This window comes from Siphateles boraxobius, unplaced genomic scaffold, assembly GCF_051911475.1.
Source record: "Siphateles boraxobius isolate OS27281-9 unplaced genomic scaffold, OSU_SipBor_1 29, whole genome shotgun sequence".
NCBI lineage: Eukaryota > Metazoa > Chordata > Actinopteri > Cypriniformes > Leuciscidae > Siphateles > Siphateles boraxobius.
Window position 1 is genome coordinate 7,307,501 of NW_027508908.1, and position 15,818 is coordinate 7,323,318.

At 45.8% G+C, this 15,818-nt stretch overlaps 1 protein-coding gene across 1 annotated transcript in view; it reads left to right on the forward strand.

Moving 5' to 3' along the window:
• The window catches only part of dtx4b (deltex 4, E3 ubiquitin ligase b), a 38,179-nt gene that overhangs the window by 963 nt on the left and 21,398 nt on the right, over positions 1-15,818 (forward strand). The window lies entirely within an intron of this gene.

The window sequence follows — 15,818 nt, forward strand, 5'->3', positions numbered from 1 at the left end:
TGAAAGGGATTCATCAAGTATTCATTGTAGTACTTATTGTTTTGCTGCTAGTCACGATCCCAGCATTGATAACTAAAATACTATTTTATTAATAGCATTTATAACTACATTTAACATTATCAGTAAGATTTTTAATTAAACTGTTACATTTCACAATAAGGTTTGATTTGTTAACATCCGTTAAAGGGTTAGTTCACCCAAAAATGAAAATTCTGTCAGTATTTACTCACCCAAATGTTGTTCCAACCCCGTAAGACATTCGTTCATCTTCGGAACACAAATTAAGATATTTTTGATGAAATCTGAGAGCTGGATCACTCCTCCATAGGCTTCAAAAGGATTGAAACTTGCCGGCCTCTAAAAGTTATTAAAGACATCGTTAAAATAGTCCAAGTGACTACAGTGGCTCAATCTTAAGTTTATCAAGCGATGAGAATACTTTTTGTGCGCAAAAAACAACAAAAATAACGACTTTATTTCAACTATTCCTTTCCTTCTCTGTTGGCCTCTAGTCAGTTAACTTAGTGTGATTGCGTAGAGCTACGTCACACGTAGGCTCACTATTGGCCGACGCTGGTCATGTGGGTGATGCATGTGTCGTACAACAACAGAAGCTCTACGCTTTTACACTAGTGAACTGACTCTAGGCCCACAGAGAAGGACATGAATAGTTGAAATAAAGTCGTTATTTTTGTGCACAAAAAGTATTCTCGTCGTTTTTATAAACTTAAGATTGAGCCACTGTAGTCACTTGGACTATTTTAACGAGGTCTGTAATAACTTTTCGGGGCCAGCAAGTTTCAATCCCTCAAGAAGCCTATGGAGGAGTGATCCAGCTCTCAGATTTCATCAGAAATATCTTAATTCATGTTCCGAAGATGAACGAAGGTCTTACGGGGTTGAACAACATGAGGGTGAGTAAATACTGACAGAATTTTCATTTTTGGGTGAACAATCCCTTTAATGTATTAACTAACATAAACTAACCATGATCAATACATTTGTTATTTGTTAGTCTGTTAACGTTTGTTAATAAAAATACAGCTGTTCATTGTTTGTTGATGAACAACGATTAATACATGCTTTAGAAGAGCAGTTCCTTATTTGTTCATGTAAACTAATGTAGTTTACTAATGTTAACTAATGAAACCTTTTTGTAAAGTGTTACTAGTAACATTTGGGAATGGATACTACCGTCTCGTAAACTGGTAAAACTAGAAAAGATACTAGTACCCAAACCATAAGTGCTAGTACCTAATGAACAAAACTGAAATAGAATCCAGTGACAATTAGAATACATAATAGTCAAAACTGAACCACAGATTCTCATATGCATTTAGAAATGTGTTATAACAATGGGTTAGTTAGTTGCCACTATAGGCTAGTTGCACGTGGCCGCCATGTTGGATTTACGATCAGCGTGTGTGCCGTTGGACACTTCCGGTTAGGGATGCACCGATTCCACTTTTTAAGGGTCGAGTACGAGTACCGATATTTTTTTCCTGGTACTCGCCGATACCGATACCGATACCGATGTCTGTTGTACTGGTGGGTTTTCTCGTTTTATGTGGCAATTTTCTAAGAACAACACAATGAGACTAATGAACAAATCAGCATCTTTATTTTCAACAACTTAAATAAACTTAAAAAAATAAATCATTCTTATTGTGCTTATCACAAATTTTCAAAGCCCAAATTTCACAGTGTCCAATAACCTCCAAAGGGCAAAACCAAGGACATAATGAATGTAATTTTTACCTGCCTGTCACAAAGTTGTCAAAGTTCTAAAGAAATCACAGACAACAAGACAATCAAATTTGTCATAAAGTGCCAAAGAAATCACAGAACAAATGTTTAACATAACACTGAGTAACAATGTAATCACAGCCGAAAGTGTAAAGTGAAATATTAGAGTGTACTATTAAATCTAGCAACACTATAACTGCAGGAAGAGTGCTCATAAGAATTAAGAAATATAAGCTAAGGATATACGTGAGGTATCGGTCTTTGGTATCGGGGTATTTTTACGAGTACGAGTACAAGTACATGAGCTTGGTATCGGGCCCGATACCGATACTGGTATCGGTATCGGTGCATCCCTACTTCCGGTCTCGCTTTACGCCGGTGCAGGGAGCCGGAGAAAGCCCAAAATGAATCAATTATATCACTTAAAATACCTTATATTACTATCACACGATCAAATGGCAACTAAATGCAGGATGCATAGTCCGATTAATGAATGAAATACAACTGTTCACGAACAGAAGATTGTCTTGGACTCATGCTGCACGCAATGAGAATTATGCCTACTGTCAATATAGAGTTACAACTACGATTAGAGTTGTTTGCATAAAATACCGCGTGAACATTCACACGTTTGCCCTGTGATAGACTACAATTTCTCTCCATAAATACTATTTTCTCAATTCTGCTCAAAAATTTTCACTTACATCAATTGCTCGCTCAATATTATCATCACATATTTTACATACATGCTTTCTTTGCATCAATTATCTTTATAGATAAAAACAACGGTAAAAAACACATCTTAATAATTGTGATTCATTTACATTTTTAACTGTAGTTAACACAATTTAATATAACAATTTTACACGTAGCAAAATACTGTATTATAAACACCAGACAGATAATGATTAATGAAACAGATGCTCTTTATCTCACTTGCACAAAATAAATGCAGTAATAGCATAGAAACACATTATGTGAAATACACTGTAAATGATATGCATTTAAATTACATACTAAAACACAAACCGTTAGCAATAATAATGTTACCAAATAAAGCAATGCCGACTACAGACCCGGGTGTTTTGGGTCGGGTTGATTAAGTCATCCCTCCAGATTTTCTGCCCATACCGCAGCGGCAACGGGGAATGCATGAAAGCTGACTTTGTTGTAACGTGACGAAACGTAACGACACACAACAATGAAGTGCTGAGGCTGTCACCCTCAGAAAGGCAAGTCGCCTCTCTTAAATCCTAAAAATTGCGTGCAGCATGAGTCCAAGACAATCTTCTGCTCGTGAACAGTTGTATTTCATTCATTAATCTGACTATGCATCCGTGCATTTAATTGCCATTTGCTCGTGTAATAGTAATATATATCTAAGTAGTATTTTAAGTGATATAATTGAATCATTTTGGGCTTTCTCCGGCTCCCTGCACCGGCGTAAAGCGAGACCGGAAGTGTCCAACCGTACACTCGCTGATCGTAAATCCAACATGGCGGCCACGCGCAACTAGCCTATTGTGATTATAAATAGTAGCAAAGGAATGAATGCTAGTATATCTTGGTGAAACTAAAGCTGATACTAGTCATGATTGGGTTACTTGCTAGCAATTAAAAAAAGTACTAGTAACAGATAATTGTTAGTTTTATGGAATAATTGTTAAAACGTCTTGACACAGTTAAGTGACTCAAGTATGGTTCAAGCAATGATATATTGATGGAAAAAGTGTGTGGCAAATAATTCATTTTAATATGATGTAATATGGCTTCAAAGCACATCTGTGTTTATCTCTTTCAGTCTGCATTCAGTGGTTTTGATGAAATGTTCACACCTTCAGTTACTTTTTAACACGCATCTACTTTATACGTATGCACTCATTTGAGTTTAAGCCTCATTGAACTATCTCTACTTTCCACCCAGGCAGCTGTTGTTTTGGACGGATATACATTGGTGGCAAAAAGTATTTAAATATATATGACACACTTAAAATGTCTAAAAGAGGGGGGAAAAACCCAGACATAACACTACCCTTGTTTTCTTGTAAAATTTCCACAAGCATATTATCAAGGTCTGTAAGTCCAGGCTTGCAAAATCACACAATTTTAGTCAGACTGAGACCTTGGTATATGTAAGAGGACACAGATTAAAGTTACTCAAAAGTGCCTATTTATCCCCATGGACAAAGTGCATTTGTGTTAATCTAGTGCATAAGAGGGGAAAAAAACACACAAAAAACTGCACCAGCCTAATGTGAATAATGGTTTAGAGATACACCCAGGCAGCTCCCCAAAATGATCTTTTTACTAACACCCAAATCATTTTGAAACTCAAATTTTTTTCTCAGGTAATGTTTTGCAACCAAACATCCATGACATGAGGTTAGTGACAGTCGCAACCCTCATTGCTCTGTCAAGACTTGCCCTAAAAAACCTGCAAACTAACTTGCTCGGTCACACTTACACATTATGGAGTGAAGTTCCATAAAGCACTACCTAGGGAAATGAGCACACTTCCAAGTGTAAGAACGAAACTATAAAGATAGATTGCGGAGAGATGGGGAGCGGTTGTTATTGTGCAACAGGCAAGGATGTAGTTTCATCAACTCTGGGCCCAGGGGTGCTGTCAGTTACTCTGTTTTCCATTGCAGACTGGAGATTAGTATAACACACACACACACACACACACACACACACACACACACACACACACACACACACACACACACACACACACCCACCCACGCGCGCATAGGGCAGGATTGTGTTTTTCTTCTAATCTTTTCATCCAATGACTCTCACATGGTTAGGCTAAAGAGTTGAGGGAATGTTATAATTTTTTCAAGCTGACCATTTTGTGAATCATTTCTGTTGGTATCACTCCCTCCTTCCCATTAACACACACCTACAGTACCAGTTAAAAGTTTGGAATAATTAAGATTTTTAAATGTTTTTGAAAAAAGTCTCTTAAGGCTGCATTTATTTGATCAAAAACACAGTAAAAACAACAATATTGTGTAAAATTATTACAATTTAAAATGGCTGTTTTCTATTTTAAAATGTGATTTATTCCTGTGATGGCAAATCTGCATTTTCAGCATAATTACTCCAGTCTTTAGTGTCACATGATCCTTCAGAAATCATTGTAATATGATGATTTGCTGCTCAAGAAACATTTACTATTATCAATGTTGAAAACATTTTGTTGCTGATGCTTTGATGAATAGAAAGTTCAAACGAATAGCATTTATTTAAAAATAATAAGAATCATTTTGTAACATTATACATGTTCAGGGTTCCCACTCGTCATGGAAAACCTTGAAAACCTGGAAAATCGCTGATAAACTTTCCAGTCATGGAAAACACATGGAAAATTAGAGAAAATGTAAAATGTCCTGGAAAATCTTGTTGTTCTTTTACGTCATGTTGTCCGGTTCTTTTACATCATCACGCAATGACGTCATTTAGAGTGACGCAATGCGGTAAATTCTTTCATCCCGCGGGGATCATCGGTTCTCAGATGTCGGGTCCGAAAGAAACAGTTATCGGTTCAGTGTACTGGTGATTCGAAACTGCAACAATTCTTGAGAATCGCTGTAGCAAAACGGCGCTGATCGAGGGAGGTGGCTGGCAGCTCCATATGCTTTTGAACCGCTCTCGCTGTACTTAATAATAATTATAATAATACATTTTATTTGAGGCGCCTTTCTAGGCACTCAAGGACACCGTACAGAAATGCAAAACATTTAAAAGCAGCAAAGACAAAACAATAGAACATTAAAACAATATAAAAGCAAAATATAAATTACAAGTGGTAGGCAGTTTTAAACAGATGCGTTTTGAGTTGTGATTTAAAATGAGAGAATGAATCGATGTTTCTAAGGTGAGGTGGTAAAGAGTTCCAGAGGCGGGGGGCAGAGCGGCTGAATGCTCTGCTCCCCATTGTGGTGAGACGAGCAGGGGGGACAGACAGGTGTATGGAGGAAGAGGATCTAAGTGAGCGGGTGGAAGTTGGACCGTGCAGGAGATCAGATAGGTATGAAGGGGCAAGGTTGTTGGTGGCCTTGAATGTGAACAGAAGGATTTTGAATTGGATACGGGACAGGACCGGGAGCCAGTGAAGCTGTCTGAGAACAGGAGTAATGTGGTGGATGGAGGGTGTTCGGGTTATGATGCGGGCACTTTAATGAACTTATTTAGAAATAAGCTGTTCCTTAAAATATCATGCATTAATGTTAACACAAATACCCTAAATGTTTAGTTTGACAGTTTTACAAAACATTAATTGTGTTTCAAACCTTTAAAATGTAGCAGTTGTGCTTTTATGTTAATTATTTTGCTGTAATACTTTATAAACAACATTCATATTTCTGAATGTTAGATAGCCTAATTAAATCTGTGTTCAATATTGCAGGATAATAACAGGCATTGCCTAAGTTAAATACAGTGCAAGTGCTCTAGTTTTCAACAATTCTTCTTTGTTAAATTTGTTGTATTGTTTGAAACACTTTGACAGTTTTATTAAAACAGTTTATATAATAAAAACTAAATTTGTGAATGTGTCATTAACTATAATTACTGTACAGCCATTGCTTCTTGTTAAAACAGCCTACTGCAACTCAGTTATTTTTGTCCAAAATCCCTTATTGAGACCATAAAACACCCTTCATTTAGCCTTCAACAGCATCTTCAACTAAAACAATGCACAGTCATTTAAGACAAGATTTTTTTTCAAAATATTAACAATTTAATACTTTCGCTCCACCAGTTGTTTCAAAAACTCATACAGTGATAATACAGTAATTAAGTCATAAACATTTCCAATATTTTTTATTTTGTAACCTTTTTTGGTTTGCAACAAAATAATGAAGTAGCATGTAGGCTATTTAGTCCGGGGGAAATAATTACACGCATGCTCAGTATCTCCAGCTCATCGGATCTCAGTATGTAGGACGCGTCCGAAAGAAACCGTTCCCTTTCGGACGGTCGCTTCGTATTGCGTAGCTATACGCAGTGGGGAAACTCCTTTTCCTCGATTTACTGAAGCCTTTATGTAAAGCGCATTTGCAGCTGCACTGCTAGAACATGAGCGTCTGGCTCGCTCATAGGCTGCGCTGCGGCAACTGCACATTCAATGGCGCGGGCGCCTCTGACGTGCGACCAATGAGATCACTCTGCGTCATACACGTCAGAGCCCGCCAAGGGGGCGTGACCTCAGTCTATAATAGTCCCCGAATTCGCCATTACAGCAGATTGTACTCCTTCAGCGACAAACTTCACGTCTCTGACCATTTATTGAGCCTTCGCCGTCGAACAAGCCTTCAGCCTGAGCGAGCTACAGTTAAGCAGACGACACATTCAACCGTGTTTCTCCTGATGCCGTCTCTCCTGTGGCTATCCGGCGAATATACTTTTCATTATTCTTTGCATTTCTGTGTGTTTTATCTGTACGAGCGTTGTTTCAAATGTCTCGTGTCAAGAACTGCGCCACGTGCGGATGCAAGCTGCACGAGGCGGACGAACACGCGGACTGCATTCCTTGCCTGGGACTTCACCACGCGGAGAATGCTCTGTCGGCCGGCGGATGTGCGGCCTGCAAGAGCATGCCCATCTCCGTGCTGCGAACTCGGCTAGCCCTCTCCCGTGATGGCGACGCCGCCTCATTCACGCTTCCCTCTCCGGCCCCCCTTCAGCCGAAGAAGCGCCGCATCCAACGGCTACCGTAAAGCATGGATGTTAGTGAACGCACGCCGGCCACGTCCCCGCGTGCCTCACTCTCTCCAGCTCCTTCATCTCCGGTCCTATTCGAGGGAGATCAGCGCAACCCCACCCCCCCCCCCCCCCCCCCCCCCCCCCCACCGTGGCGGGCCTTGTCTCCTTCGGCGGGCCCAGCGAGCACGACGACAGCCTGTCTATCGCCTCATCTGAGGAAGAATGGCCAGGCTCTTTCGACCCCGTCATGGCTTCCCAGCCGACGCCCAGCGCCTCTGCTACCAGGACTAATTCCGATGCGGAAATGCTTCGGATCCTTACGCAGGCCGTAGCGGACCTTGAGCTCGAGTGGGCCGCGCCCGCTGAACCCCCTCGAAGTCGGCTGGATGGCTGGTTTCTGCCGGGTCATCAACAGGCCCCTCGTCACAAGCCAGCGCCATTTTTTCCAGAGGTACACGAGGAGCTCACCAAAGCATGGCGCACTCCTTACTCTACACGAGGCCCCGCAGCTCTCCTCCGTGGCCGGAGCAGCGGAAAAATGCTATGAGTCGTTGCCGCCCCTCGAAGAGGCGTTGGCCGCTCATCTCTGCCCGAACACAGCTGCCAGCTGGCGAACTAGAGCTGTTCATCCTAACAAGCCGTGCCGTAGCACTTCAGCCCTCGCTGGACGCTCGTATTCCGCCTCCGGTCAGGCTGCATCAGCCCTGCACACGATGTCTGCACAGGTTTACCAGGCCAAACTCCTCCGGTCTATGGACAAGGCTGGCCCGGACCCTTAGGCCTTTCGGGACCTTCGAAGCGCCACGGACTTGGCCTTGAGAGCTACCAAGGCCACAGCGCAGGCTATCGGGAGGAATATGGCGAGTTTGGTTGTGCTCGAGCGCCACCTCTGGCTTACCCTCACTGACATTAAGGACGCGGAGAGAACGAGGTTCCTCGACGCCCCAGTATCCAGCACCGGCCTCTTCGGCCCGGCAGTGAAGGGGTTCTCGGAGAGATACACCGAGGCACAGAAAGCGTCCCAGGCCATGCGTCACTTCTTGCCTAAGCGCTCTAGCTCGGCGTCGAGTGCTCACAAGCGAGCCCCGTCAACGCCTCGGCCGACAAAGCCCGCGAAACAGGCCTCTCAGCCCCGCCCTGCGGCTGATGCCCAGCGCCAGCCCAGAGCAAACAAGAGCTTCCCGTTTCCCCAACGCCAAGGCCCGAGACCAAGCGCCGCGCCCCACTCAGCGCCGCCGAAGTCGTCCTAGCATGCAGGGGAAAGAGAGAGGGCACGGGTCCCGCACTCGCTGGACCACCCTCGAAGAAGCCAAGAAAACTTCCCACAGCCCCCTGTTCAGTTCAGGCGGCTGGGGATTTTATTACTGCAAACAGGCCCGCAACAGTAAGCGCGTTCTTGCAAACAAACGCCGTTTTCACGGCGACACAAATAAAGCACAAAAAGAGCATGTTTCACAAATAAAGCACAAAAAGAGCATGTTTCACAATCACAATCATGTTTCACAAACCCCTCCCCGGTTGTAATACTGACTTCCCAACACGCAAATGCTTGTACAGTCAGTCCATTACTCAATATGTGCACAAATCACAATATAAGGGTATCAGGTCCCCCTTCACTAGGCGGCCCCTCCCTTGTTGTAACACTGACTGCCCCACATGCAAATGCTGGTATAGTCAATCCAATACTCAATGTGTGCAAAAATCACAATATAAGGGTATCAGGTCCCCCTGCGTTAGGCGACCAGCCCCAATCTGTGTGTCAAGCCCTAGCCACACGGGTTCTAGCCTGGCAAGCTATCCCCGGTGTGTCGAGTTGGGTCATAAACACTATAAAACGAGGTTACTCGCTCCAATTCGCTCGCAGACCCCCAAAATTTCAGGCGGTTCTCGAGACCTCGGTGAGAAGCAACGTGGGTCACGTGCTTCGCACCGAAGTACAGAATCTTTTAGCAAAAGGGGCGACAGAGTTAGTCCCCCCCGACCTAAAACATATGGGTTTTTACAGCCGCTATTTTCTGATTCCGAAAAAAGACGGCGGTCTCAGACCCATTCTAGATCTGAGACATTTGAACAAAGCTATCATGAGGCGGCCGTTCAAAATGTTAACTATCAAACATATCCTCGCGCAAGTGCGCCCAGGGGATTGGTTTGTCACAATGGATCTGAAAGATGCTTACTTTCACATTCAAATAAATCCTCGTCACAGGCCATTCTTGAGATTTGGGATCTTTCTGGGCACAGTTTTAGATTCGAGAGCTATGACAGCGCGACTCACACCAGAGCGCGCGCTCTCAGTGCGAGTGCTTGCGGGCACTTTCAGAGCGCGTGAGCGCGCGCCACTGAAGAAATTTCAGAAACTGCTTGGTCTAATGGCAGCAGCATCGCCAGTACTCCGCTTGGGATTACTGCGCATGCGCCTGCTGCAGCATTGGCTGAAATGCCGTGTGCCAACACACGCATGGCAGTCAGGCAACTTGCGCGTTATAGTGAATCACGGTTGTTTAAGAACCCTGATTCCCTGGCGGGCTCAGAACTGGTACCAGAAGGGGGTGACAATAGGAACAATTTCCAGGAGGAAAGTGGTTCTTACAGATGCGTCCAACCTGGGTTGGGAAGCCCTGCACGAGGCCATGCCTGCATCCGGCCTCTGGGCGAGCACGGAGCAGAGCTTACATATCAACTGTCTGGAGATGAAAGCAGTTGGGTTGGCCCTGAAGGCATTTCTGTCGAACCTCAGAGGTCACCATGTTTTAGTCCGCACAGACAATATGTCAGTGGTGGCCTACATAAATCGCCAGGGGGGCATCAGGTCAGGAAACCTGTATGCGATGGCGAGAGACCTATTATTATGGGCACAAACCAACCTGAGCTCTCTGACAGCAGCGCATATCCCAGGCGTCCAGAATATGGGTGCGGATATGCTCTCACGGGGCAACACTCCCCTCGGCGAGTGGTCCCTGAACCCACAGACGGTCAGTCTGATATGGAAGGTGTTTGGAGAAGCAGAAATAGACCTTTTCGCCTCGAGAATCAACACCCACTGCAAACTGTTCTTCTCAAAGGACAGGGACGCGCTGGCCTATGTCTGGCCCAACCGTCCCCTTTATGCCTTTCCCCCCGTTTCAATGATTCCACAAGTCATCAAACGAGTCAGAGAGAGCGAGTGCCCAGTCCTTCTGTGGCCCCTCTCTGGAAAACCAGACCGTGGTTCCCAGAACTGGTTCAGTTATCGGACACAATCCCATGGCCTGTTCCTCTGAGGAAAGACCTCCTCACGCAGGCGAACGGGACATTGTGGCATCCGAGACCCGATTTATGGGCCCTCCATGTTTGGCCCCTCAACGGGTACCCAAGGACCTTCCTGAGAAGGTCTTAAGCACCATATCTGAAACCAGGGCCCCGTCGACTCGGCGCCTTTATGCTTCGAAATGGTCGGGTTTTTCCAGCTGGTGCTCGAAAAATCAGGCTGACCCGGAGTCATGTGAGATATCTGTGGTTCTCTCATTCTTACAGGAGCTGCTGGATGCGGGTCGCTCCCCGTCCACGCTCAAAGTGTATGTGGCAGCCATAGCAGCACATCATGTTCTGGTGGCTGGCCAGTCACTGGGAAGAAACGACCTGGTCGGGAGATTCCTTAAAGGTGCTAGGAGAATGAACCCCTCCAGACCTCCGTCTGTGCCGTCTTGGGACCTCTCCATGGTCCTGAGGGCTCTGAAAGGTCCGCCTTTTGAACCGCTCCAATCGGTTGATCTAAAACCTCTCTCGCTGAAGACAGCTCTCCTTATGGCGTTGGCATCTATCAAGCGAGTGGGAGATCTGCAGGCGCTCTCTGTGAGCCCTGCATGTTTGGAGTTGGGTCCAGATGACTCCAGAGTCATCCTCAAGCCCAGACATGGTTACGTTCCTAAAGTGCTCTCAACACCGTTCAGAGCACAGGTGGTGACGTTATTAGCCCTCCCTCCTTCTGCAGAGGATTAATATTCTGTGCCCTGTCAGAGCGCTGAGAATCTAGGTGTTTTCGGTATGATTAAGACATGTCGGTGGCCGGTCTTGTCATGTATTACTGTGCACAATCACATTCACATATATATATAAAACCCGCTGCTGGCCGGTTGTATTCATGCATAAACCCGCTGTTGCCGGTTATATTACATATATATAAAACCCGCTTTTGGCCGGTTATATGACATATATAAAACCCGCTTTTGCCGGTTATATTCCATACATATATAAAACCCGCTTTGGCAGGTTTTAATTTCATATATAAACCCACTTGACTGGTTATATGTTTGTAGCAATGTTCAGGGAAGAAGGAGGCGGGAACCGGCGAACATACATACTTTATTTAAAATAAAATAAACAAACTAAAATACCGCCAGCAGCCCCTCCCGGACGACTGCTGGCTTACCCAAAATAAACATAACGGCCAGCAGCCCCTCGCGGACGACTGCTTGCTAAAAATAAAACACAAATACAAAAACCAAAACTCAACTAAAATACAGGCCTGTTCCTCTCTCGATCATCAACGTCGTCGCTCCCCCTTTTTTGCTTCCGCTCCTCCGTGAGAGATGCGAGACCGGTGTGCTCACAGGTGTTGCTCATTATCAATCGCACCACCGGCCTCGCGCTCTTCTCTCACGTCCCTCGGCCGTCCTGTTCGCCACATACCCCCATCGCCCCTCACAGGCCGGGGGGTATCCACGAGCCTGTGCCCACTCCCCCCCGGCGGCGGCGATCCCTGGGGGGTATGGACCGACAAGCTGAGGGAAACGGAGACGGAAGCATGAGGAGCGACAGATCGAGAGAGGGGGGAGAGAAAAAAAAAATTGGTCCGGTTCCCACAACGTGCTGCCATCTGGTCCCCCACCAGCTGGGTGATCTCCTCCGCGGTGCCTGGCGGTGACGCTGGGTAGCCCTCGGTGGACGGCTCGATGCTCCTCCGCCGCCCGGTGGACGGCGACGGCTCCTAGGGTGCCTTGGGCAGACGGTAGGAGTCCCCCGCTCCCTGCTCCTCCCCTTTTCCTGGTGGACGGCAGCAGGCTCCGGCCCACGGCGAGCGGCGGCGACTCCTCCTCTCCCTCCCGGACGGCAGCCGCCCCACCAACTCCCAGGGGGCCGGCAGTGAGCTTGACCGTCCCACCGGCAACTCACTCCAGCGCACCGCCTCGAGGGTCCATGGCCACGAGTCCCCCGCTCCCTGCTCCTCCCCTCGTTCGGCGGATGGCAGCAGGCTCCGGCCCACGGCGAGCGGCGCCGACTCCTCCTCTCCCTCCCGGACGGCAGCCGCCCCTCCAACTCCCAGGGGGCCGGCAGTGAGCTCGACCGTCCCACCGGCAACTCACTCCAGCACACCGCCTCGAGGGTCCATGGCCGCGAGTCCCCCGCTCCCTGCTCCTCCCCTCGTTCGGTGGATGGCAGCAGGCTCCGGCCCACGGCGAGCGGCGGCGACTCCTCCTCTCCCTCCCGGACGGCAGCCGCCCCTCCAACTCCCAGGGGGCCGGCAGTGAGCTCGACCGTCCCACCGGCAACTCACTCCAGCGCACCGCCTCGAGGGTCCATGGCTGCGAGTCCCCCGCTCCCTGCTCCTCCCCTCGTTCGGCGGATGGCAGCAGGCTCCGGCCCACGGCGAGCGGCGGCGACTCGCGCACCATGCTCGACGGCACCACGGATTCCCCACAGCGGCGAGGACTCTCTGACAGCGCGTTCCTCCCTCTTCCCGGGTTTCGGCACCAGTGTAGCAATGTTCAGGGAAGAAGGAGGCGGGAACCGGCGAACATACATACTTTATTTAAAATAAACAAACTAAAATATCGCCAGCAGCCCCTCGCGGACGACTGCTGGCTTACCCAAAATAAACATAACGGCCAGCAGCCCCTCGCGGACGACTGCTGGCTAAAAATAAAACACAAATACAAAAACCAAAACTCAACTAAAATACAGGCCTGTTCCTCTCTCGATCATCAACGTCGTCGCTCCCCCTTTATGCTTCCGCTACTCCGTGAGAGATGCGAGACCGGTGTGCTCACAGGTGTTGCTCATTATCAATCGCACCACCGGCCTCGTGCTGTTCTCTCACGTCCCTCGGCCGTCCTGTTCGCCACAATGTTCATATACTAATAACCCCGACAGTGTCTGGGTTCATTGGTGTAGTATGTTGGGTTATTTCTAACGGATGTGTACTATTTTCATACATAATTATGCGGTTATGGCTTGTTCTGTATGCTCAGGGGCCTGAGTTGCAGTGCCAGACAGTTACTCAGTGCAGCGTTTTTCATGGCTTCCCCACTGCGTATAGCTACGCAATACGAAGTGACCGTTCGAAAGGGAACTACTCGGTTACTCACGTAACCTCAGTTCCCTGAGTTAGGGAACGAGTATTGCGTAGCCAGCCGCACTATAGTAACATGGCAAGTTGTCGCTTCAGTCGTTAAACCTGCTATAATGGCGAATTCGGGGACTATTATAGACTGAGGTCATGCCCCCTTGGCGGGCTCTGACGTGTATGACGCAGAGTGATCTCATTGTTCGCACGTCAGCCATTGGATGTGCAGTTGCCGCAGCGCAGCCTATGACCGAGCCAGACGCTCATATTCTAGCTGTGCAGCTGCAAAAGGCTTTACATAAAGGCTTCAGTAAATCGAGGAAAAGGAGTTTCCCCACTGCGTATAGCTACGCAATACTCGTTCCCTAACTCAGGGAACTGAGGTTACGTGAGTAACCGAGTAGTTTTCGGTTCAGTCAGTGAGTGTAGCCTACTGGTGATTCGATTTCGAAAAACGTGCTGCAGGCGCTGTGCCTGTGCGTTCGGTTCGGCGCAGTATCAGCTGCTCGTGCTCATCACTTCTCTCGCAGCAGCACCAACATGTCTGATGTCTAAGTTCAGTAAACTGTTGGAGTTACTGGAGTAAAATATACTCCGGGATATTGGTTTATTTCGATTCGGAGGGACTGTCAGGCATGTCTGAAAGTGAGTAACTTTAGAAACTTGTGTATCAGCACTGACGCAAGATGCGAACTGTTTCGAACGATTCAGTCCGATTTAGTGTACTGGTTCGACTGGTTAACTAAAAAGAACCAGTTCAAAAGAACGATTCATTCACAAACCGGGCATCACTAATCTGGAGATGAAGTTAATGCATTTGTGTCCTCATAGGCAAAAAACAGCTAGAGCGTCACACATGCTTCAGTGTGTGTGTGTGTGTGTGTGTGTGTGTGTGTGTGTGTGTGTGTGTGTGTGTGTGTGTGTGTAAATAAAAAAAACAAAACAAAAAAAAAGGTAAATTAAACTGCCCATCGTCTGCATTCATTCACATAGAACATGAAGGATTCATATTTAAATAGTCTTCTTGCGGTTTAAATTTCCCATACACAATATTGCGATTTGATTTCAAGTGTACTGAATTGCTTTTTATTTATTCATTATTTGTACTCAAAACAATGGTAGGGGAAACACTGCATGTGTCAGATGTTTTAATGGAATCATTTTTGATTTATAATTCATTGCATTTATTGTATTTTCTAAATTCCTTTTTTTTTTTAGAAAAGAAATGGGAATAAAGTTGTTAGTTTGAAAGAGGGAAGGGAAATGAAAATTGGGGCAATGATGGAAGCATAGAGCCAGCAACAATGGAACAGATGGATGGTCTCTGTACACCTGCTGTATAGGGCTTTGTGGTGCTGCAAAGGTCCTGGGATCCTTAACCCAATGTCACAGTTTATGATCTTCTGAAGCACAACCTTTTACTTACACTCACGTACTAGCACAAGCTTGCAAACTTAAGTGCAGGCTGTATGATTGGCATGTGAAAGTGGACTTGGCCATCTGTTGCTTTGGCTGTAATGTTGAGAGGAGGCAGAGTATTATTTAGTTTTATCTGGACAGACTAAATTGAACTGAAACTGTAGTATTAAATAACAATTTTGGTGCATCACGATCAATACTAACAGATCCTGATGGAATCATTGACTTAATGACGTATATAATGAGATTTTCTTTTGTAATAGACTAGTAAAGTATATGTTGAACTTTAAAAATGTATTTTATTTTTTAAAAATGTATTACATTTTTCCAAGTGTGGCAAAAAAAAATCTAGCATTTGTCTGTGTAGAAGAATATGACAATTGTCCAATGTAAGTTTATAATGAAGTGTGGACAGCCTTGTTGGGAGACTTATGGGAGTGTCACACCATGTTGCTTGCATTTCAGGCGGGGTTGAAAAACTTAAATTAGATTAATTGGTAAAATAATCTGATTAAGTTAAAAAAAATGTATCCCAGTCAATCCCAAATAATTATTGTTATTTGTATTTCTTTTTTTTCTTCAAAAGTGTAATGCAAAAAATTGGCACATGCAAATACAC